This window comes from Aquarana catesbeiana, linkage group LG02, assembly GCF_042186555.1.
Source record: "Aquarana catesbeiana isolate 2022-GZ linkage group LG02, ASM4218655v1, whole genome shotgun sequence".
NCBI classification, from domain to species: Eukaryota; Metazoa; Chordata; class Amphibia; order Anura; family Ranidae; genus Aquarana; species Aquarana catesbeiana.
Window position 1 is genome coordinate 402,183,175 of NC_133325.1, and position 26,540 is coordinate 402,209,714.

Consider the following 26,540-nt stretch of genomic DNA (forward strand, 5'->3'; position numbering starts at 1 on the left):
CAAATGCATGCCACACTTTTCAGATATTTATTTGTAAAAACAATTGAAAACCATTTGTCATTTTGCTTTTATTTCACAATCATGTGCCACTTTGTGTTGGTCTATCATATAATACAATGTATAATACCAATAAAATACATTAAAGTTTTTGGTTGTAACATGACAAAATGTGGAACATTTCAGGCTGGGTTCACACTTAGATTGGATGTGGCTCACAGCAGGGGTGCGGTCCGTCCCTGTTCTCTGTTTCAGGGACAAATCAGGCTCGAATTTTTGCCTGAATTCGGACCTGAAACGGAGCTAAAGACGCACAGGACCCTGTGCAATCCGCTATTCGGTCTCTCCAGAGATGTGTGAACCAGCTCTATTGAGAGCCAGTCACAGTCTCCTGTCATGTGAATTGGATGTGGAGCCTTTTCTCAAGGCACTGTATATCTGTATATGCCTTGAAGGACAAATCATGTAAATGTACTCTTTATCTTGTTTTTTAGAAGATGGATTTATTAGAGTAACATCAAAATTATATCCTTTTTGGAAAAGAACAGCAGCATGTAATGTAAAGTTGTTAATAAACTAACAATACTGTATGCATTATACCTATCTATGCAGCAGGTGGCGCTGTGGTATTATCGTGTATAGTTCATGTTTTCTATGATACAACAGGATGTATTGTTTATCTCGGTGCATGTACTTGTATATTCCGGTTTCCTGTTCATGTTTCTCCATGCTGTAAGACACGTAATATATTTCTCCATGAAAGTAAAGCCATATTACTGCATCCAAGATGCTTTGAGCGCTTAATTGCAATACTCTGCACAATAGGTTATGGGTCCCAGGCACCCAGCAAACCCAGCAGCACCCAGAGGCACTGGAAAGAATACTCAGTGAGTACAGCAAGTCAGTGAATACTGTATACAAGCTACTGAGAAACAAGAAACATGACAAGTGGTTCAGATGTGAACTTTGCAATTGCAAAGCTGAACAATGCCAATTACCAGGTACGGAAGTTTAAATTGGAAGTTATCTTCTCAACCAATCTAGGAAATCTTGGAACAATTTCATATGCAAGATGCAAAGGAAGTGAAAACTCCTATGGAACCAGACGATCAAAAGAGCAATGAAGCAGACAACTTGCTACCCAACAATGATATGTATCGCAGAGCAATTGGTAAGCTGCTATATGTTGCCACTGTAACAAGACCAGACATAGCTGCGGCAGTGGGCATACTATGCAGTAAAGTTTCAGCTCCCTGTCAGCGTTACTGGAACGCAGTAAAAAGAGTGATGCAATACCTCAAAAGGAACAATGCAGATGAAGTTACAATTACCAGCAACTTCTCATCCAAAACTGGTCGGATATGTGGATGCTGATTGGGCTGGGGACTGCACAGACCGCAAATCCACAAGTGGATTCATCTTCCAGTATGGAGAAGGAACCATAAGTTGGTCTAGGCGAAAGCAAGTAATTGTCACTCTATCTTCAACTGAAGCACCTGAGTACTTCAACTGAGTACATTGCAGCAGCACACGCATGTCAAGAAGAAGCAATATGAATTTGGCAACTTTTTGTGGACATTGGGATAGACATCTCAAAACCAATTCCCATTTTTGAAGACAACCAGGGATGTATAAAGCTTACACAATCAGAAAGGGTCAATGCTAGGACCAAACACATCAATGTCAAGTATCACCTACTGAGAGACAATCAAGAGCAAGGTGTTATTGACATTCAATACTGCCCATTAGAGGAGATGACTGCCGATGCACTCACTAAGCCTTTACTGAAGGAATGTCATAGTTATTTCCAGAAGAAGCTGAATATAATTTGACAAAGCTCATGTTGTTGAGAAGGGGTGTTGGAAAAGGACAACAGCTTGTAATGTAAAGTTGTTAATAAACTGACAATATTGTATGCATTATACCTATCTATGCAGTAGGTGGCGCTGTGGTATTATAGTGTATTGTTCATGTTTTCTATGACATAACAGGATGTATTGTCTTTCTCAGTGCATGTACTTGCATATTCCTGCTTCCTGATCATGTTTCTCCATGTTGAGAGACATCTAATATATTTCTCAATGAAAGTAAAGCTGTATTACTGCATCTAAGAAGCTTCCAGCGCTTAATTGCAATACTCTGCAGAGTAATCTCCCCCCCTCAACTTTGTCATTTCAGCATGTGTAAGAGTGACCTTTTTATTAATGTTTTATCAATGTATATAATATTTTGGGGCTGACAGGAGGGCCCTAATATATGGTATTTACTTTGACATACGTATATTGCGCCAGTACAATAAAAAAACAATATTAAACAATCCAGGAGGCCTAGAAAGGTTACAAACATCTGGCCACTTTGCCCCCACCTATAACTGGCCTTCACAGCAACGCACACATGGAAGGTCGACGTATATCAAAAAAAAACAAAGAAAATTCCCAGCTCAACTCACCAGCCAGCCTGCAACCAAGCAAATTCTCCTGTCTAACAATTTGCGTTAAAAACAAGAGTTTAGTTAGTACACATTTGCAAGTACATGCGCCACTCCACAGCACCCCAGTATTATTTGCAATCCTAACTCTGTAAATTTATGAGAGCCTCCATAGTAGAAGGCCTAGAAAGGTTGCCTGGCCAGAGGCCCTTGCTAGCTCTCAGCTCCTATGGTAATGTGGGCATATAATTACTTCCACTGGGCTATCACATAGAATTACAGCTATAGAGGGTATTAGTGCCAATTTCGATTGCAAGGGTATTAGACTGCGCTTTTGTTGTGCATTGTACATGCATTTATGCATTTAAGACCAATGTGTCATGAGTATACAGTGCTATATTATATTTTTTAATAACATTAAAGCTGAAGTATAGGTATGGCTTTTTTTGCATAGTTATATTGGTCCAGCTTGGTGGAGGTTGTGACATCACCGCCCCACCTCTCCACCTCTCCACCTCATCCAATCAGAGAATGCTTTGCATTAATTTAGAAAATGCTAAGTATTATCTAAATGGCAACCATGCCAAGTAAGCAACCCCCTGTGTTCACTATGCAGCAGGGTAGCTGGTCGGCATTGAACTCAGAAGCTAACAGCCATCACTGCAGTAGCAGTGCCTACACAGCGATCTGCAGATTCTCCAGGGATCAGTCAGGTATGCATACTAACTTGGTTCAAGCTGGAACAATGTAACTATGCAAAAAAGCCATACCTAAACTTCAGCATAAAAAAAAAAAAAAAAAGCATTTGTTTTTTCTTTTTTTTTTCCCCTGCATTCACACACTGCAGTGGACTTCTATTTCATTTCCTCACTAAAAAACAACAGGAAGATAGATTTGGCAATCCTCATTTTTGTCTTGGACCAGTGCTTTACAGACAGGGCTAGATTTACCATTAGGCCCACATCTATAGGTGGTGGAGGCATTTTTTTTCAATCATCAGTAGGTACAGTCATCTTATATAAGGTTATTTACACATTTTGTGTGCCTATAGTCTCCAGTGGTAAAAATACAGCCTTGATTACAGATAATTCCCAAAGTGGTTTTTTATTTTTATTATTATTATTATATGGCATAATTAATCATTGACAGACACATAGGGGTTAATTTACTAAAGCTGGAGAGTGCAAAATCAGACTCACTTCCCCTTAGAAACCATTCAACTTTTAATCCCCAACCTTGTTCAATTAAGGTTTGGCAATAAAATCTGAAACCTGATTGGTTTCTATGCAGAGGCGAGTCTGATTTTGCACTCTTCAGCTTTAGTAAATGAATCCCATAGTTAGGTTAAAAAAACACAAGTACATCTATCTCAAACAATTGAAAAAATAAATAAAGAGAAGACCTCCATATACACAACCCAATACCCACAGTTGATTCAGGGGAGGGCAAAAAAAACCAACAACAACCTATGACGCATGGTCCAATTTGCTCTAGCGGGAAAACAATATCCTTTCTGATCCCCCAGGAGTCAATCTGATATTCCCTGGATCAATAATCTCTGACATTATTACCTATAAATGTGATATCCAATTGTTTTGTGCATTTAGGAATGCATCCAGCTTCTTTTAAAACAATCTACTTTGCTGGCCAAAACTAGTTCTCGAGGAAGTTTATTGCACATTTTCACAGCTCTTAGTGTGAAGAAGCCTTTCCATATGTGAAGGTTAAATCTCTTTCCTTCCAGGCGTAAAGAGTGCCCCTTTGTCCTCTGTAATGACCTACAAGTGAATAACTCTACACTAAATTCACTATATGGACCATTTTTGTATTTATATATCGTAATCATACCCCTTCTTAATCACAAAACACAGTGGAATCATACTACAACGTAATTTAGTGACCTGCCAAATATTAATTTAGTGAACTGCCATATGTGCAGTGTTAAAAGAAATCCTGGTGACAGACAGTTCTTGTTTTACTTGTTATAACTATTACTGGGCTATACTACTGCAGTTGCCAGCATATTTCTAGGGTATTAAATGTGGACATTAATGTTGACATTTTGGGAAGTAAATGATCATATTAATTTACACGTTAAAGAGGTTGTAAACCTCTGACATGGAATATGAACAAAGCACATCCCTCTATAGTGTGTCTTTGTCTCAAATGAGAGCACTATGTTTCATTTCTGTCTGCTGCCTTGTTCCTCTGCTATCAGCATGAATCACTTCTGACAATTTTTCCTGACATCAAGAGAAAAAAGGTGACAGGGGAGGGATTTCCAGCTGATTGACAGCCTCAGCTTTGTTGCTGTGGGAAGGGGGGGTTTGTCCCTTCCCTCCAATCAGCTATCAAGAGTTCTTCTCAGAGCTCTGCAAAGTGTAACTTCAGCTCTCCACCCCGTTTTTTTCTGACAGCTCAGTCAAGCTTTAAGAATTCTGGACTTTGAACAGATGTACAGAAGAGAAGACTGCAGATAAACAGGTATAACGTATGTAGGAGGATTTGTTTCATCTCTGTGTACCAACTGAGGCTAGTCACTTCAGTTCTTCACAGTTATCTCAGTTTACCTTAGCACAGTCTGTAATATTAGTGTGTTGACAACTGCATTTGTTTTGGTGTGTACAACCTTGCATTTGTTTACATGTGATTATCATTTTAATTGTACTTAATATAGGAATGATCATGCTTGCTCTATTTGCATGCTGTGACGTATTTTTATGCCACTGTTGTATTTATTGGCATCGTTTTATTTATATATTTTTTCACCATACTGCCTTTCTATTTCTTTCTCTCCTTCCATCTCTCCCTCTCAGAAACGCAGGATCAGCCCCATCTTCCGTCCTGTGTAAGTGTGAGCTGGTGCTGAGGAGGTTTCCATGACAACCCTCGCCTGGTACACACAGAGCTCCCAGAGTGCATTCTGAGGGTGTTTATATGCCTCACTTTCCCCTGCAAAGCGTTGTCACCCCCCTCACTGGTATTCACACTGAAAACCCACACAGTTCTTTGATAGGAGCCACCTTCTCCTATTTGTGTGTATACACAGCACAATCATTGAGTCCGTGTTCTCAGCAAAGTCAGTACCATTTATTATTCTATATACATTATCTACCTGTAGCTGACTAGACACACATGCCCGTCCTTGTGCATTAAGATATATATATATATATATATATATATATATATATATATATATATGTATGTATAAAAGGTTTTGCTGATATACCGCAGTAAAACAGCTGTAGCATTACCGTTACCAGTGCTATAGTCTCTCGATTTAAAGAAAAATGAATGACTGATACCCAGCCAGTGATGAGACATCCTGTTTTCATCCCTCAACCATGAGAAGGTAGCAAGCAAATTATTTTATGAAATGCTAAAATATAAGCCAGTTACATTTTTTATGAATAGTAATCATATATTTATGGAGCGCAAAAAAAAAAAATGCAGACGCACTTGTCCACAGCATCTCAGAGAAATCATATGGCACACTGCACAACCTCTATCATAGAAAACGATGTAGCTTCGGATATGCACTCACCTGACAAGTAAAAGCTAGCCTTGAGTTCTTTAGCGTCGCAGGCTCTCGCTTCTGTCCTCTGTTCTTGTGCCTGAGCTGTCTCTGATGGTCACGATGCAATGGTTTTGGGGGGCACTAAGCAGAATCTAGATCACGATGTTTCCCAGTCACTCAGTTTCTTAGACACACCCTATGTCGAGAACAGCTTCTGTCATTGGTGGGCTAATCGATCATTCAGGTAAGATGCCTTTTGTGGCTCAACAGTTTGCTCTTCCTTATAGGGGCTACTGGTGTTAGTGGCTAGGATGCAATTGTGTCTTTCTGCATGAGAAGTAGCAGGCTCCACACATTGAATTGTTTCTATGGAAACAGTATCCATTAGATAACTGTGCAGGGCTCTGATGGAATGATGCAACGGATATATACATGCCTATAAAAATACAGATACATCTGTTGTGTGCATACAAGCGTATTTACTATGCACGTTTACTAGTGTAGAAGGAAACTGTGGTACATATTTCTTTTTTTTTTTTTTTACATAGGGTACTACCAATTATGTATGCTGCACAAGCATTCAGCTATAACCCTTTTTGTGATTTTTTTTTTATTCCATGTTCCTGAATCCAGTCTGTTTTTATGCTGTGTATAGTGATGTCATATTGCACCGGATGTAGAATTATGGAAAACATAAAGTCCAGGCTCAGCCTTGTGGAAAGCACAAAAAAGCCTCCACAGCAAAGACTTACATTAATGCAGTATTATATATAGAATTACCTTGCTAAGGCAGAAAACCCAAAGTTCTGTCTCAGCAAGCAAAGAAAGCAAGATGTCAAATAGGAAGATACATTTAAAACATTTATGATATATATGCCTTCACACTATAGATACCAGGCCATTTTTTTTTCCTATTTTATTTTGAAGTCTTTAAAAAAATGTTCAATTTCATAAATAGCGGGGTGCAAATAGGATAACAGAAAAATATACAGATAGATAAAGAATCAAGATCAAAAGAAAGAATGAATGAAAGAGAGATCAAAAGAAAGTAAGAAAAAAAGAGATAGAATGAAAGAAAGATCAAACGAATGAAAGAAACAGAAGTCACTCCACAACTTTAAAAAGTAACAACAGTAATTTAAAGACCCCATTATAGGTTGCAAATAGTTTAGACAAATTATACAGAAATATAGAATAGTTCCCATATGTTAAAGCTCAATTGAACTTTTAGCTAAATAGATTTCTGGTGCAGAAAAACAAAAGGTTTACAAAGTCTTACTGTTTGTATTTAGTTTAGAAAGCAGCCTCAGCCTGAGTAGGTAATCCTGTCCGCTGTCAGCATACACTATACACATGAACAAGCTATTTATCCTTAGCAAATAGGAATGGACATTGTATACAATAAAAGAGACACTAAACAGTTAGTAAACTTGTTGTAGATTTAGTGTCATCCCCAGGTAAAGTTCCAATTTTCACTACTTCTTTATTATGGAGTCACCTTCCTTCTATCCAGGTTCTCTTCCAGACTTCTTCTTGCTTCTCTAAGTCCTCCAAAACTACGTATCTTTGTATTCGGCATATCCTTTCTTCTCTTCCCCTACTTCCTGCCAACATCAATTCCTGTTCCATGAGTTCCATGAACCAGTCAAACAAGTTCATTAGCTTATGAAAAATAAAAAATAAAAAAATAATACATGGTAACCAAAATGCACCATTCCATATATGTATGCTATAAAAATCACTAAATAGTCGTAGCAACACAGCTGGAGCCTGTGGTTGTTGGTGAGCTACTGGGAGTGGTAACAGGGCAAGCAGCCTCTGTACAGGTAGGAGGACTCAGCTATTTCCATCTGCTCTCTTGGGAGTCTCTGCTACACCTCTAACAGGCATATACTGTATGGAATAATTATTTTAATAAAAGAACCCTTGTTTGACCGCTTTTCCTATTTGTTAGGCCACAAAGCAGGACTGACCAAGGGAAAAAATGCTGTCTTCATGATATAACAGCTTTCACCATTGTGCTCTGTGATGTACTGTTGATCAGAATCAGGGCCGATCCTAGGGTCACAGGTGCCTGGGTGCAGAAATATTTCTGGCGCCCCCACATGGGTGTGGTCATTTTAGTAACTCCTCCCCTTTACAAATAATTCTATGGCAACGACTCAACCACAGAGATGCTCCACCACGAAGTCTTCATTACCCTGGGATCCTTACAGGTACAATAAACAAAATACAGGAAGAGAAGCAAGAGTACTTTATTGGGACATGGAGGGGGGCCTCTCTGATGGAGACAGAGAGTGCGTCTGTTAGAAAGAGCCCCCAGAAATACTACAGACATGATACAGGAGATGATCAGAGACTGCAGACATACTACAGGAGATGGTCAGAGACTGCAGACATACTACAGGAGATGGTCAGAGACTGCAGACATACTACAGGAGATGGTCAGAGACTGCAGACATACTACAGGAGATGGTCAGAGACTGCAGACATACTACAGGAGATGATCAGAGACTGCAGACATACTACAGGAGATGGTCAGAGACTGCAGACATGGTACAGGAGATGGTCAGAGACTGCAGACATGGTACAGGAGATGGTCAGAGACTGCAGACATGGTACAGGAGATGGTCAGAGACTGCAGACATGGTACAGGAGATGGTCAGAGACTGCAGACATGGTACAGGAGATGGTCAGAGACTGCAGACATGGTACAGGAGATGGTCAGAGACTGCAGACATGGTACAGGAGATGGTCCGAGACTGCAGACATGGTACAGGAGATGGTCCGAGACTGCAGACATGGTACAGGAGATGGTCCGAGACTGCAGACATGGTACAGGAGATGGTCCGAGACTGCAGACATGGTACAGGAGATGGTCAGAGACTGCAGACATAATACAGGAGATGGTCAGAGACTGCAGACATAATACAGGAGATGGTCAGAGACTGCAGACATACTACAGGAGATGATCCGAGACTGCAGACTAAGTATGAGCTCCGGCGTGTTCGCAAGCTGCACGTGCAGAGCCCGCCAGGAAGTCGGCAATGCGCTGCACTAATCACAAGCTGTGAGACATTTCCCGATCTCTGCAGCCGCAGATCGGGAAATGTCTCACTGCTTGTGGTTAGCGCTGTGCAGTGCCGAGTTCCTGGCGGGCTCTGCACGTGCAGCTTGCGAACACGCCGGAGCTCATCCTTACTGCATACATAGTACAGGAGATGGTCCATTAGACCCCTTTCACACTGGAGGCGTTTTTCCAGGTGCTTTAGTGTTAAAAATAGCACCTGGAAAAAGCCTTATCTACAATCCCACTGTGAGAGCCCGAATGCTTTCACACTGGAGCAGAGCACTGGCACGACGTCCAAAAAATTCCTGCAAGTAGCTTCTTTGAGGCGCCTTAGGAGCGGTGTATACACCGCTCCTAAAGCACCCTTGTCCATTGAAATCAATGGGCAGTGCCTGCAAAGTGCCCCGGCAGTTGCGCCTTTGAACCTTTTAGTGGGGGTTAAATGTACCTCTAAAGCGACGGTAAAGCGCCACTAAAAGTAGCAGCGCATTACCGCTGATGCCCCCGCACTGTCAGTGTGAAAGGGCTTTTAGTACATCTCATTAAACATCACATCTGTAGATGAACTACTGAGGTGCAGAAAGGGACAGGGCCTGTGTATCCTATTGTAATCTATCATACCATAAAACATCTCCTAGCAGGGGCAGCCCAGAGCAAATCTAAAGGTGTGCAGGGGATGCCATTCCTACACACAGCACACTGACTCACCTCAGTTCTCTCTCTGTGCAGCCCGAGATAGAGATGGGAGGGGGAGGCATTCCAACTGGAGTTGGTAGAGACAGTGTGGGATCCCAGTGTGAGGAATTTATTCCTGCACATCAGCAGCAACTGACTAGAACCCTTGTGTCAGGAAGAGGAACGCCCCTCCCCCGAGCACTGCCAAGCTGGACGGGCTGCCCTATGCTCACACTAGAGTTCTGGACAGACACTCACAAGGAGAGAAGGAGGGAGGGGAGAAGTCTGGCTCTTCGGCGCCCACACCTCTGCAGGCGCCTGGGTGCAAAGCACCCTTCGCACCCTGGGTAGGATCGGCCCTGATCAGAATAGTGTAGTGGCAGAAGCAGTCACAAAAGTTTCTAGGGTATAAAGTACTGTACTGGACTGTTCATTTGCCGATTTTCAACTAAATGGAAGTGAAATAATTATTTGTTACAGTTTCTCATTTTAAAACAATATGCTGACTAGCTTGACTATTATTTAGTGAATGATTTTGAACATACATGCAGGGGCTGAAGGGGCCACAGTGACCATGTGATATCAATGCCCACCAAGCGCCCTCGAAATTCTTTGTCTAAGGTTGCCCATTGAAGAATTAAGCTGCCTGTGGATTGTGCCAAGTCAGCAAATGGCCACACAGTCCACATAGAATGGGAGGTATGTCATTGCATATATTGGCATTTGAAACAGAACAGTAAGAAGACTGATTTGTAAAACATTCTACACTCTCTGCTCTATAGCTAGGCTGTTCATATTTGCAGCAACATGTCTCAGCAAGACTTTGTACATCTACAGACATTCAAGATTAAAAGTAGAACTATAGGCAAAACGTTTTTTTCTTTTTGGAGGGTTATAACCCCTGTCAGATTTTTTTTTTGCATCAGTGTCCCATTGCGGAGATATCCCTTCACTTCCTGTCCCACAGCCAAACAGGAAGTGAGAAGAAATCCCTGCAAATTAAGAGAATTTATTGGGGACCTCCAGGTCACCAGAACTAGCGTCCCCATTGGAAGATTTCCCCTCTATTACTTTTCTGGGGACAACCCAAAATTGGGGATTTTCTTTTACTTTCACTTTTAATGATAATGGTAAACAATACAAACAGAGAGCGCGAATCTTCAGGACGGGGGGCACAGACAGCAGCAAACGGGGTAAATGGTGTACCTTTCATCATAGGCCTTGTTGACTCCTCTCCATATGTAGCATTTATGGTTGTGGCCATTTTGGTTTAATCACTCCAAATGACTTTGTGCCAGAAGGTTTGAGGCTCGTCTCTGTGCTGTTTGGCGTATTGTAAGCGGGATACTTTGTGGCATCTTTCTTTAAGTGCCTCCATTATTGTGCATCTTGAAAAAGCCACACCACATGTTCTCAAAGAGTCCTGTATTTCACCTGAAGTTATTTGTGTGTTTTTCCTTTCATCCCAAACAATTTTCCTGGCAGTTGTGGCTGAAATTTTAATTGGTCTACCTGTCCGTGGTTTGGTTTCAACAGAACCCCTCATTTTCCACTTCTTGATTAGAGTATGTAAACTTTTGATCAGGGTCATTTGGGTAGTTTCTGTTGTTATTATGATTTAAAAAGAGTAAACACAGTTGAGTGAAAGAAAAGTTTTTTTGTCATCATTCATATTCTCTGAAAAATGGCCAAGAAATTATTAATTCTGCCAGGGTATGTAAACTTATGAGCACAACTGTATATGTGCAGCGCTAATAAATTAAAATAAGATACGGCAGCCCTATTTAAAAAAAAAAAAAGCACCTCTATCAATCTTATAATAAATGTCACATATAAACAAAATGACCTGAAAAGAATAAACAATGCTCAATGTTAATACAGTGCACAATTATCATGTAAATCTTTTACACTTTGAACATGTAAAAATATGTGAATATAAGTAGTGAGCACTCATAATACTCATATAAGAATGTCTACCATAAATACTCATAACATTCATAGAAATACATATAAAAATAAAGTGACACTCTTAAATCGTGAAGTGGTTAAACTATATTGCATTAAATGTCCTCAGCACATATGGACAATGTCCCATAATAACAATAAAGCAAATGTGTTTGGATGTGCAACATATAAAGAAAATTGTGAAAAAGTCCAAGATGGTGTAATATGACAAATCACCGAGGTAATGATCAGGAAAAGGGTGGTTGATTGTTCCAGAAATCACAAACAGGAATCACCACTGTGAGAGATATCGCCACCGACTGAAATTGAAGAGGCTTACTGTAACGCGTGGACCCAATCGGCATACGCCTAATGGATCTAAACAGGCAGGGGTGAATAAAAATCTGGTAAGAATATTTTTTTCATGGCCAGTCTCTGTAGCGATTCAAAGGAACATTCGACTTCCACCATTAGCCCACACGCCTATAGAGAGCGACTATAGAGAGCCGTCACCTTCTCCCACAAGAATAAATCTTTTCTTCTCTATAATTCTCAGATGATGTATTCATCCAAAAAAAGAGACAAAAACACCTCCATATGGCATAAAACTGTATGGTTAAAAGGTTTATTAAAAGTCAGAACACTTATATTTCAGCTGATAAAAAAGCGCATCTCAAGGTATCTTTCAGTAAAACAGAACAAAGGACACAATGGCTTAAAGAGGCCTCGACCCAACACATTTCATCTACTTAGACATCATCTGGGGTGTGAGGCTGTCGCAATCATTGCATATAAATAAAAAATGTGACCCCCAAACAGACAATCAGCCTGTGACAAGGCGCGTGTAGTCAAATTTACTTCCTAGTGTAAACTAAGATGGCGCGGGTGCATATCAAGCCTTGGTTTGACACCAAAGCAAACACATTTATCAACCTCGTGCTCCCTATACATAACCGGGAAGTTAGCTCATCAAGCTTCGCTTTGAGGTGTAAAGGAGCGATGTTTCAAGTGTCATTATCAATCTGGAGCACATATGTAAGGTCCCCGCTCGATATGATTGAAGCTGAAACTAAAATATTTTTAGGGAGGTTAAATAACTCATATATGGCATGAGATAGACTTAATAAGTCAACAAAATGCGGTGTGTGGTTATAGATATATACTGATTGATTTAATCACAGCCGCTTGTCTGGCGCAGGTCCCAGTATTATAAACATAAATACAAAAATGTATTAAAAATTTTAGTTAAAACTTCATTGAATATATACAGTATCTCACAAAAGTGAGTACTCCCCTCACATTTTTGTAAATATTTTATTATATCTTTTCCATGTGACAACACTGAAGAAATGACACTTTGCTACAATGTAAAGTAGTAAGTGTACAGCTTGTATAACAGTGTAAATTTGCTGTCCCCTCAAAATAACTCAACACACAGCCATTAATGCCTACACCGCTGGCAACAAAAGTGAGTACACCCCTAAGTGAATATGTCCAAATTGGGCCCAAAGTGTCAATATTTTGTGTGGCCACCATTATTTTCCAAAACTGCCTTAACCCTCTTGGGCATGGAGTTCACCAGAGCTTCATAGGTTGCCACTGGAGTCCTCTTCCACTCCTCCAAGACGACATCACGGAGCTGGTGGATGTTAGAGACCTTGCGCTCCTCCACCTTCCGTTTGAGGATGCCCCACAGATGCGTAATAGGGTTTAGGCCTGGAGACATGCTTGGCAAGTCCATCACCTTTACCCTCAGCTTCTTTAGCAAGGCAGTGGTCATCTTGGAGGTGTGTTTGGGGTCGTTATCATACATACCTCCCAACTTTTTGAGATGGGAATGAAGGACACCTATCAGCAAAAGTATGCAGGCATAGGACACACCCCTTGCCACGACCCCTTAAAAGGAGAATTGTGCAAAAAAACAAGATTGGTTAAACTCACAAGTGCTTTTTTTACCACTACTATTCCTTTATATTGGCTTTTGGAATTTACAAATGCAGCAATTTAGAAATCCGAATGAAAAGTTTAGCACTGGGAAACACTTTTTGATAGATAAAAAGTGCATTTTATATACAACTATATAGATCAGACCAAAATGAGGGACAGATGAGGAGGAATGAGGGACAGAGGGACATTGCTCCAAATCAGGGACAGTCCCTTGAAATCAGGGACAGTTGGGAGCTATGATCATAATGGAATACTGCCCTGTGGCCCAGTCTCCGAAGGGAGGGGATCATGCTCTACTTCAGTATGTCACAGTACGTTGGCATTCATGGTTCCCTCAATAAACTGTAGCTCCCCAGTGCCGGCAGCACTCATGCAACCCCAGACCATGACACTCCCATTACCATGCTTGACTGTAGGCAAGACACACTTGTCTTTGTACTCCTCACCTGGTTGCCGCCACACACGCCCAGGCATGTACTGGCCATTGAGACTACCAAGAGTTTCCCAGTGGGCCGATGGCTCAGTGGGTCAGTTTCAGTGACAGCCTGTCAAAGTAATGTCTGCGCGGCTCGCGCAGCCATTAATTTGAGCACTGATGCGGCTGTATGGAGGGCAGGAGCCGCAGTCGGTCTACCTGCATTCACATTGCTCGTGTTATCAATATGTATCTGCAGCCCTGAGAATGATTAACAAATGATATTGCAGTCTCTCCCTTCCCCCCACCCCCCGCCTCTCCTCCCCCTTCCTCCTCTTGTCCCAGGGGAGTTATTGGTTGAATGGGGGGCTTCTACAATGTGATGAGAGTGCAGCAAGTTTTATCCGGAGTGCTGGGGAGTCTCCCTCCTGATGCAGCACTGATCTCAGTGAAGGAGGACCAGACCATTGACTTGATAAATCCCAGCCACACACTCCGAACACACTGCCAGCCACTACAATGGGAAGAACTACAAAGCTTCATATTATAGGAGGCTGAGCCATGGCAGACAGACAGAGGGTGGTGGTGGGGGGGCTCTGATTAATGTCAGATCTATCTTTCTGTTGCTTAACCTCTTCCCGACCAGTTTTACTGAGGAAGACTGGCATGGGCAGGCAAATCGCCGTCATGTTACGGCGACTGCGACGATCAGATTCGATCCAGAACCGATCAATCCACAGGCGCAGGTCAATCATATCTGGCCTGGACCTGGTGATCGCTCCTGGCGAATGAGATCCTTCCCCTGCATGTGTAAGTGTAAACACTGCAGGAGAAGTGATGTCATCTCTCCTCGTGGAAGTCTTTTTGTTCCAGAGAGAGGAGAGATAACATCTAACCGTGAGTTGCACCAACACTACACTGACATCAGTACACATAGGCACATATTTCACCGATCACGCCCCGATAACCCCCCTCAGGTAAGGTAGTTGTGGTTTTAATCTCATATATATATATATATATATATATATATATATATATACACATACACAAATTCCAGTTAGAAGTGGAGCAATTATCAAGGGGGACACCTGGGACTCTGGGAATGTGGGGGGGACTCTTAATGGCCAGAAACAACCTTCCGCAGGGTGGGTTACTGATATAAGGGGGAAACCTTTATATCAGTGCCCCTTACATTATTGTATTCACTCCCTCCTTACATCAGTGACCCCCCCTCAGACTAGCTTGGTGGTACTGTCACTGACCTCCTCTCAGGTGTACCTTGCAGGGCTCAATCAGTCGGCTCCAGCTTGGTGGCTTCGGTTTTCCTATAGTCTCCTCTCCACAGTTCACACAAGTCTGCCTTCTCCCATGACCCCCATCCTGGTGGCGCTCCCATTCTTGACTCCTCTCCAGACTCCCTCAGAGACTGCAGACATGATATAAGACAAGAGATGGTCAGAGGTTGCGAACATGATACAAGAGATGGTTAGAGGCTGCGGGCATAGTACAGGAGATGATCAGAGATTGCAGACATGATACAGGAGATGTCAGAGGCTGTGGACATGGTACAGGAGATGTCAAGATGTCAGAAGCTATGGGCATGGTACAGAAGATGTCAAGATGGCAGAGGCTGCGGGCATGGTACAGGAGATGTCGGAGGCTGTGGGCATGGTACAGGAGATGTCAAGATGTCAAAGGCTGCAGGCATGGTACAGGAGATGTCAGAGTCTGCGGGCATGGTACAGAAGATGTCAAGATGCCAGAGGCTGCGGGCATGGTACAGGGGATGTCAGAGGCTATGGACATGGTACAGAAGATGTCAAGATGTCAGAGGCTGTGGGCATGGTACAGGAGATCAATGCAGCCTCACCAGTGCCCATCAAATGCAGCTCACTGTGCCCATCAATGCAGCTCACTGTGCCCATCAATGCAGCCGCACTGTGCCCATCCATGCAGCCTCGCGGTGCCCATCGTGGCAGCCTCACTGTACCCATCATTGCAGCCTCACCCTGCCCACAATTGCAGCCTCACCCTGCCCACAATTGCAGCCTCACCCTGCCCACAATTGCAGCCTCACCCTGCCCACAATTGCAGCCTCACCCTGCCCACAATTGCAGCCTTACCGTGCCCACAATTGCAGCCGCTTTACCGTGCTCATCATTTCAGCCTCACTACAGTCAGTGCCTGGCTGGATTACACACAGCAGGCATCCAACTCCCACTGTGTGACAGTAAGAGGTCAGTGTGAAATGTTCAGCCGCGCTGCCTGTGACAAAAGTCCCGCCCTCCTCCTAGACCAGCTCGTGTGATAGAGAGAACACTGCGCCTTTCACATAATCTGGTCTAGGAGGAGGGCGGGACTTTTGTCACAGCGCGGCCGAACTTTTCTCACTCAGCTCCGTGCCTGCTGTGTGTGACAGGAGGAGGGAGGGGAGTGCTGCAGCCTCCCACAGCCACAGCTTAGCTCAAAGTGGCTCCAGGGCAGGCAGCCTACCGGGAAATGTCCCGGTATCCCAGTAGGCCAGTCCTGCCCTGGCCGAAGCATGTTTCGGCATATATGCTCTTTTTTTTAACTTAAGGCAGAGATTGCGTTAAAAAATGTTTTATTTTGACTATGTTTTATTGTATTTGCTTCGCAGGTATGACAAGTCTTACTGTTATACTGTAATGTTACTTTGTTTTATTGTTAACCATCATTTGCTTAGCAGGTACGCCATTCAGCTGCAGCCCGGCTTTATTTACCTTGACATCAACAGCGTTTGCTCCCACGATACGTAAATCAGCGACTCCAGCGCTGTTGGAGGTGATTTCACCATTACAGTAAAAAGAAAATGGTGCATGTATGCCCATCATTAGATGTGGGTGGATGAAGGGTGGTATTCTAATGGTGGGCATACCCACCGATCAAGCTTTTTTTCGTTCAGCCTATAGGCTGCATGAAAAAAAGAACATCACAATATATGCCCAACAAGGACCAGCAATGTACTAGTATGTTGCTGGACTTTGAGTGGTTATACCAGAATGATCATCTCGGTATCATTCTTTTCAGCCAGCAGTTGACTCATGTAAAAGCAATCCTAGTGGCTAGTTAGCCTCAAGACTGCTTTTCCAAGCATTGGGAGGGAACGTCCCTCCCTTCCACAGGCTTCCATGGTTTTCTCTGGCTCTCCTGTCCCAACAGGGAACCCAAGAATGCAGCCAGTGGTTCCACCAGCTGACTATAGAGTTGATCGGAGACCAGAACGGCTCCAATCATCTCTATGACCTAAGAAACCGGAAGCTACGACCATTTCATGACTTAGGTTTTGCCGGATATAAACAGCACCATTGGGAAATTGGGAAAGCATTTAATCACACTGATCTTGGTGTGGTCAGATGCTTTGAGAGCAGAGGGGAGATCTAGGGTATAATAGACCCCAATTTAAAAAAAGTACCTGTAACTACCTTTTGCTATCAAATTGGATATTTACCTTACCTAAGATAACAATAAAAATGATAAAAAAAAAAAAAAAAAAAAGCAAAATATAAAAAAAAACAAAAAAAAAAAAACCAACCCCTGTACCCCGCAAACTCGAACTCAAGCATCAGTCTGGTGTCATATTTAAACAGCAATTGCACTATGCATGTGAGGTATCACCACGAAGGTCAGATTGAGGGCAGTAATTTTAGCAGTAGACCTCCTCTGTAAATCTAAAGTGGTAACCTGTAAAGGTTTTTAAAGGCTTTTAAAAATGTATGTAGTTTATTGCCGCTGCATGTTTGTGCGCAATTTTAAAGCATGTCGTGTTTGGTATACATGTACTCAGCATAAGATCATCTTTTTTTATTTCATCAAACATTTGGGCAATATAGTGTGTTTTAGTGCATTAAAATAAAAAAAAAGTGTTTTTTTCAAAAAAAAAAAAAAAAAAAAATGCGTTTGAAAAATCGCTGAGCAAATACTGTGAGAAAATAAGTTGCAACACCCACCATTTTAATCTGTAGGGCCTTTGCTTTAAAAAAAAATATATAATGTTTGGGGGTTCAAAGTAATTTTTTAGCAAAAAAAAATTTTTCATTTAAACAAAAAGTGTCAGAAAAGGCTTTGTCTGCAAGTGGTTAGAAGAGTGGTTGGTGTGTGACATAAGCTTCTAAATGTTGTGCATAAAATTCCAGGACAGTTCAACCCCCCCCCCCCCCAAATGACCCCTTTTTGGAAAGTAGACACCCCAAGTTATTTGCTGAGAGGTATGTTGAGTCCATGGAATATTTGATATTTTGCCACAAGTTTTGGGAAAATGACAAATTTTTTTTCTTTTTTTTTGCATAAAGTTGTCACTAAATGATATATTGTTCAAACATGCCATGGGCATATGTGGAATTACACCCCAAAATACATTCTGCTGCTTCTCCTGATTACGGGGATACCACATGTGTGAGACTTTAGGAGCCTAGCCATGTACAGGACCCCGAAAACCGCCTTCAAGCTTTCTAAGGGCAAAAAATGGTGATTTAACTTCCTCACTACCTATCACAGTTTCGGAGGCCCTGAAATGTCAAGATAGCACAAAACCCCCACAAATGACCCCATTTTAGAAAGAAGACACTTCAAGCTTTTTGAAGAGAGGATGGGTATACCACATGTGTGAGTCTTTTTGGAAGCCTAGCCGCATACAGGACCCCAAAAACCAAGCACCGCCTTCTAAAGGCGTAAAATTGTGTTTTTTCTCCACACTACCTATCACAGTTTAGGAGGCCCTGAAATGTCCTGATAGCACAAAACCCCCCAAATGACCCCATTTTGGAAAGTAGACACCCCAAGGTATTTGCTAAGAGGCATGTTGAGTATCTTGTAGATCTCATTTATTTTTGAAAATGAAGAAAGAAAAGAAAAATTTTTTTTTTTCTTTTTTCAATTTTCAAAACTTTGTGACAAAAAGTGAGATCTGCAAAATACTCAACATGCCTCTCAGCAAATAGCTTGGGGTGACGCCTAAATACAGCGTGTTTATCCCAGTTTTATTGATTGCTGATACACTGATAAGTCAACAGATATACTGATTGATAATAGATCTTTAAATTGATATTAGAATTGTTGCCTTCTTATGCAGCGTACACACGGGCGAACTTTTCAGCAACAAAAGTCCGACGCTCTTTCCGACGGACTTTCGGCGGACTTCCGACGAACTTTCCGAACAAACGGACTTGCCTACACAGGACCACACCAAAGTCCGACTGATTCGTACGTGATGACATATGACCGGACTAAAATAAGGAAGTTGATAGCCAGTAGCCAATGGCTGCCCCAGCGTCGGTTTTCGTCCGTCGGACTAGCATACAGACGAGTGGACTTTGACCACACTCGAGTCCATTGGAAAGATTTGAAACATGTTCCGTTAGATTTTCAACCGAAAAAGTCAGCTGCAGGTCTGATGAAGCCCACACACGGTTGAATTGTCCAATGGACTCGGTCCGTCGGACCAGTCCGGTCAAAAAGTTTGCTCGTGTGTACGCAGCATTATACAACAGGTTTCAGCTCTAGTGATTGCTAATAGATTGTTGAGCTAATAGATATATTGATTGCTGATGGATATTAGAATTTTTGCTTTATACAACAGATTCCAGTTCTATTGGTGCTGAAGTTTCTGAAATTCCAGCCAATGAGGCTGTAGCAATGTTCCTGCATGACGTTAGCCCTCCCACTTAACTTGTTCACTTGTTTTTGTGCGTGTTTGCAAAATTAAAGTGGGCCGGTCTGGATGAAGTCCAGGGCCAAATTTTTGTCCTAGTCCAGCCCTGCACACACTTGACACCATCTGACCAAAATAAGTTTATCTTGGTCTCATCAGACCACAGGACATGGTTCCAGTAATCCACTGTTTGCAGGCTTTCTTGTGCATTGTCTTTAGAAGAGACTTCCTTCTGGGAAGACAGCCATGCAGACCAATTTGATGCAGTGTACGGTGTATGGTCTAAACACTGACAGGCTGACCCCCCCACCCCTTCAACCTCTGTAGCAATGCTGGCAGCACTCATACATCTATTTCCCAAAGACAACCTCTGGATATGACGCTGAGCATGTGCACTCAATTTATTTGGTCGACCATGGCGAGGCCTGTTCTGAGTAGAACTTGTCCTGTTAAACCTCTGTATGGTCTTGGCCACCACTCTGCAGCTCAGTTTCAAGGTCTTAGCAGTCTTCTTATAGCCTAGGCCAGGGATATGCAATTAGCGGACCTCCAGCTGTTGCAAAACTACAAGTCCCATCATGCCTCTGCCTCTGGGTGTCATGCTTGTGGCTGTCAGAGTCTTGCTATGCCTCATGGGACTTGTAGTTCTGCAACAGCTGGATGTCCGCTAATTGCATATCCCTGGCCTAGGCCATCTTTATGTAGAGCAAAAATTATTTTTTTCAAATCCTCAGAGAGTGAGAGCGATAACACCAGATTTAACACACCTGCTCCCCATTCACACCTGAGACCTTGTAACACTAACGAGTCACATGACACAGAAGAGGGAAAATGGCTAATTGGGCCTAATTTGGACATTTTCACTTAGGGGTGTACTCACTTTTGTTGCCAGCGGTTTAGACATTAATGGTGTGTGGAGTTATTTTGAGGGGACAGGAAATTTACACTGTTATACAAGCTGTATTTATTTATTTATTATTTATTTCAGGTACTTATATAGCGCTGTCAATTTACGCAGCGCTTTACATATACATTGTACATTCACATCAGTCCCTACCCTCAAGGAGCTTACAATCTAAGGTCCCTAACTCACATTCATACATACTAGGGACAATTTTAGACAGGATCAAATTAACCTACCAGCATGTCTTTGGACATGTATACTGTATACTCACTATTGTAGCAAAGTGTCATTTCTTCAGTGATGTCACATTAAAAGATATAATAAAATAGTTACAAAAATGTGATGGGTGTACTTACCTTTGTGAGATACTGTAGTATGTAAACTATGAAAAAAATACGTAAAAATTGAATTGTTAATCAAATAATATGGTGACATTAATTTGGATTATAAATTCCATATTCAATGCACATAGAAGTAAACATAACACTTGATGTTCTATATATCCAGTATGTGAACAAAAAAACTGAAATATATGCTAACTTTAATACTTTAAAAAAATAAATAGATTGAAAATATACATTTTTTTTTTTTTTTTTTTTTAATATTTTCAATCTATTATTCATTTTTTAAAAAGTATTAAAGTTAGTATATAATTCAGTTTTTTGTTCACATATCACAAAGGAAGGTGACCTATGACCAGGGCCTTGTGAGTACAGACTCCCTAAGGAATCCTAGAGACTGGTGTTGCTGAATCCCCCTCTGGGTGCTAGAAGTCAGCTGCTGGGTGTAGACTAAAGGGGAAACCGCCTGGTGTCTTGAAGAACAGAGTCCATTCAACTTCTACTACTTCTGTACAGTCTGCTACACAGTTCAACCGAGTTAGCTGTCCTCACGTGTGAGTAGTTTAATTGGAGTATCCTACTATCCCCCTTATCCCATCCAAGTTCCTAAACTAAATTATAACAAACAAAAAAAAACGCTACAATCCCTAGACTGCTCTTCGAAGTAACGAGCGGAAGTTGTGCACCTGGCTGTGGGAAATACTGTGTGCCTGGCTGCAGGGCTGAATTAAGGGAAGACTTGGGAAAATACTAGTGGCTCCTATGGGGTAGTGCTACACTTAAAATTGCACATGCCTGTGAAATGGCAACAATTAACAGTACCTAAAATTAGGTAACATAGGTGACACTTTAAAAGCCTCTACAGGTTATTAGTTTAGAGTTAATCATGAATTATGAACTCTGGAATTATTACTCTCACTCCAACATTCGTGATAATAAGTCACATGTGTGATGCAGTCACTATTTACATATGCGTGCTGGACCTATTTGCGCATTTGCGTGCATACGCAGGGGGATGGGGTGCTTTTAAAGTTTTTTAATTGAATTCTATCTATTTCATTTAAATCTTTTTTTTTTTTTTACAATTAACTTTATTGCTATCACAAGGAGGTGAACAAGCCCCCTTGTGAAAGCTTTGGGCAGTGACAGGTACCCTTTTATGGAGACATCGGAAGTATGTTAGACCTCCAATGCCTCCCCTGCCCTCTAAGTCAGATAATCAAACACAGATTAGCAAAGGTGGAAGCCTATTGCATTGAGAGGAAAGCAGTCATAGGTGTGCACAGCCTATTGTATTAGGGTGTGCACCCCAAATTAAAAAAATGTTAATAGGGCAGTGGATGGTGTCAGTAGAGCAGTGGATTGGTCAGTGGGGCAGAGGACGGTGTCAGTAGTTTTTTATTTTTATTACTTTATTTAATAATTTTTTTTTTACATTTTCTTTTAGGAGCCCCGTTGGGGGGGCTTTGGTGAAATAGCAGGGAGAATCTGTGCCCAGGCACAACCGACACACCCCCTGTGCACGCCTATAGATGCAGTCATTAAAGCAAAAGCTGCCCAAGCAGAAGCACAAGTCACCCAAGCATGAGCACAGGCAGAAGCCTTGCTAAAAGTTCTTGAGAAACGGTAAGCTACAGCTATGAGTGAGCTAAGAGTTTTGGATCAAGCTGCGATGGTAGATGAAGAAATTGATCATCCTATTGTGACAGGCTTTGATGACCCTGCAATTTCTCCAAAGCCAGAATGTCAACAGAGTTGCACAGGACACTTCAAATCCTGTACACCAGGGATAGACAACCTTAATGAGGTGGAGATCTACCTGAACAACATGGGAGAAGTAAAAAAAAATCACTGGGCACAGTGTCTCCTCCTCACACCTGATTTAAACCTCTAATTGCCGTACTACCATGTCCCAATCACGTGCAGTGCACGGCAATCATGGGTTTAAATCAGATGAGGCAGAGCCAGTAGCCAAAAGGTGTACACATGCTGCAGCAGGAATTAAACCCCTGTTGCTTTGGTGGGTGCTAACACCTGCCAATCATGAGCCATTCAAGTAAATGGGGCCACTCTGCAAGAGTCCTGCAACTGCATGCTTCTGCGGGGTCCAAGGGGTTAAAGAAGGTGGTGAGAAAGCAACAACGCTGCCTTCGTTAACTCCTTTTTTGCTGTACTGCACAAAGTTGCAGGACATTTGCAGAGTTGTCTCATTCACTTGAATGGGTCATGTTTGGCAGGTGCTACACCCACCGACCATGACAGGGTGTATAACTCCTGCTGTGACTGCAACATGTGTACACCCCTGACCACTACAGCTAAAGGGAGTGCGGTTGGGGTGGGGGTGGTAGAAACACCACCCCTCAAACTGAATTGAACCCTTACTGTCCTGAGCCCCCTATAAAGCTGCTGGGTTAGCTGTACTTTGCCATAGGTTTCTATTCAATCCTGCTGGTGTGGTGCTCTTTCTGAAAGCACACCAAACCTCCTGCATTCAGAATGGGACAGGAGCCAGTGCTACAGATGAGGTATCAGCTTATGCAGCTCTTGCTCTCTACTATAGCTTCAACTTTACAAGTAGTCCATCTGCATTGCATTCTGTTTGATGCTCTGGAATGGTGGTTCAGCAAGCCCAGCCTGTGATTTACTAGTCACCTGTCTGCAATCTACTGGTAGATTGCGATCTGCAGGTTGATGACCCCTGCTGTACACCAACACACAGTACAGTCACTAGCAGAAGAAGCTGCAGTAATTAACACCACAAGTTACCCTTGAGATCCCTATGGGACCTCCAGACTTCAAGCCTTCACCTGGCCTAAGCCCATCTGCTACTTCATTCTCTCCTCCAATACCCAAACATCAGTTATTAGTTACTTCCACTTTTAGCAATGGTAAAGAAACACCTCTCATGACAAGGTTGGAAAGAACTGATATTGCTAAGTACATAACTTGCACAGAACTTATTAATACTAGGTTCATGAATTTCAACAATTGCCACAGAATTACATGACTAGTAGATCACATCAGTAGTCAAGGACCTTTTCATTCCACCTATATAGGAACTTGGCCTGTTAATCAAATAGTTAGGCCCTCAATCATCAGACTGTGTTAAAAGACTTATGCCCCGTACACACGGTCGGATTTTCCGATGGAAAATGTCCGATCAGAGCGTGTTGTCGGAAATTCCGACTGTGTGTGGGCTCCATCGGACATTTTCCATCGGATTTTCCGACACACAAAGTTGGAGAGCAGGAGATAAAATTTTCCGACAACAAAATCCGTTGTCGGAAATTCCGATCGTGTGTACACAAATCCGACGGATAAGGTGCCACGCATGCTCAGAATAAATAAAGAGATGAAAGCTATTGGCCACTGCCCCGTTTATAGTCCCGACGTACGTGTTTTACGTCACCGCGTTTAGAACGATCGGATTTTCCGACAACTTTGTGTGACCGTGTGTATGCAAGACAAGTTTGAGCCAACATCCGTCGGAAAAAATCCTAGGATTTTGTTGTCGGAATGTCCGAACAAAGTCCGACCGTGTGTACGGGGCATTAAAGTGTCAAAAAAGGCAAAACTTTATTTTTTCATTTTGGATAGAGCAAGAGAGGATTATAACCTGTTTTATAAGTCTGTTTTTTGCCATCTGTGTACCATTGGGTGATTTCCCTTAATTTCCTGTCCCATAGCAAAACAGGAAGTGAAAGGGAATCCCTTCTCAGTGAGAGAACTCCAAGGTGTCACCAGAACCATAGCCCCCATTGGAAGGTTTCCCCTCTATTTTTTGCTCAGATGTGAAATTTTATTTTACTTTCACTTTGCTGATAATAGTAAACAGGACAATTCGAGATGGTGAAGCTACCTACTGAGGACACAGACAGCAAAGAAAATTGGATTGTTCTAATACATCTCCAATCTATCCAAAACAAAAAAAAAAAATTACCTTTAGTGACACTTTATCCACTTCAATACAAGGCACTTTCATTCCCCTCTGGCCCAGGCCAATTTTCAGCACTTTCACACTTTGAATGACAATTGCATGGTCATTCAACACTGTACCCATGTAAAATTTTTATGACTTTTTCACATAAATAAAGCTTTCTTTTGGTGGTATTTAATCACCACTGGGTTTTTTATTTTTTGCTAAATAAATGAAAAAAACGACAATTTCCTATCAAATACTTACCATCATTTTCCTTTCCCGATGGACTCCATGGCAGCATATGTTTGGGTAGCCCCACCCTCGCTCCTTCCCAATAGGACCCCAATCCCATAAATTGTCAGGCTGATCCAGAGGCCGTGTTCCGTAACTAGCCTACTCATGACACTGGGAGGGAACTCCTGCTGCCATGGAGTCCATCAGGAAAGCAAAATTACGCTAAGTATTTGATAGGAAATTTTCTGTTTACCTAACAGACTTCCATGGCAGCATACGTTTGAGAACTAACTAGCCCAAAAACAAGGGTGGGATGCTGAAAAAAGTAGGGTTCAAATAATAGCATTTAGTCAACAGAAAACTCTATGGATTTTAACAGTATAAGGAAGCTAGCTACACCCCACAATCAGCCAGAACAGCCTTAATGGAAGACATATAATCCACCTAAAAATATTCTTGGCACCCTTTCACAGGGATCCCACAAAGCCTACACACTCCTGGTTGAGTGTTTAGTGACTGCTTCCATAGAAACTAAGCCCTAAGCTCTATAAGCTTAATTAGCTGGAATGACCCATCCAGCAGTGATTGTGGATGATCTCTCTGCCACGCTGGTTCTGCTAGAGAGAGTGACAAATATGTCCTAAAACTCTGAGCAAAGCTGTAGCTTAAGAGCATGCTTGAAGTATTCCAATATTCATTCCATGGAACCAGTTATCCTTAGTAGTCCTGCATATGAGAGGAACAAAACTTTTGTTCTCATAGGATGTCGAAGATGGATCCAGTATGGATATAAACACTACCCATACTAGGCAGCAGGGCTTTTTTTCAGGGGGAACTTGGTGGAACTCAGTTCCACCACCTCTGGCTCAGACTCTTTGGTGCCTGATCACAATCACTTGTAAACACAGAGGTCTGGTTTCTGTGTTTACTAGTGACAGCTCTGCACTCTGTATGTAATGCAATCCTGGTACTTAAAGTGGAGTTCCACCCACTTTTACAACTCTTCAGCATCCCTCACTAAACTGCGCACTGTAAACGAATTGGATATTTTTTACTTTTTTTTCTCAGCACCTACTGTATATCTGCTGTATTCATTTTTCACTTCCTCCTCCCTGGCCGTGGCCCATCGCATCATTTCCTGTTTGCAGTGACTTCTGGGAAGGGGCGGCAACTTCCTCTGATACTGCCGTTGCTATGGAAACCTGACCTGAAACCCATTACACTGCTTGTGCTGCACTGAGCATGTGCGAGATCTGCAAGGATGAGATCCAGGAAGAAATACAGTCTGGCTTCAGATGCCCAGACTTAAGATGGCCACGGCCTGCTGTAAGTTTATAAAATAACAAACTACTGCTATAAACTAACAAAACTGACCTTAGTTTACAGACTAACTTTACTAGAATACATTAAGCTTGTGTATTATAGAGGTATTTTTATTTAAAGAGTATAATTTCGGCCGAAATACCACTTTAATGCCCCTT

The 26,540-nt window shown here is 42.1% G+C and overlaps 1 protein-coding gene and 1 long non-coding RNA gene across 2 annotated transcripts in view; both read right to left on the bottom strand.

Annotated features, from left to right (window-relative positions):
* HPCAL4 (hippocalcin like 4) overlaps nt 1-6,283 on the bottom strand; it is a 59,921-nt gene extending 53,638 nt beyond the window's left edge. Inside the window, exon 1 of the mRNA XM_073615285.1 lies at nt 5,970-6,283. The gene's annotated coding sequence lies outside the window, so the exon portion shown is untranslated. The remainder of the gene's footprint in view (nt 1-5,969) is intronic.
* Nucleotides 6,284-7,193: 910 nt separating this feature from the next.
* The window catches only part of LOC141128173 (uncharacterized), an 86,533-nt gene continuing 67,186 nt past the window's right edge, over nt 7,194-26,540 (bottom strand). The window contains exons 2-4 of the long non-coding RNA XR_012241652.1: nt 20,922-20,947; nt 15,256-15,419; nt 7,194-7,604 (exon numbers count right to left, since the gene is read on the bottom strand). This is a non-coding gene — a long non-coding RNA (uncharacterized lncRNA). The remainder of the gene's footprint in view (nt 7,605-15,255; nt 15,420-20,921; nt 20,948-26,540) is intronic.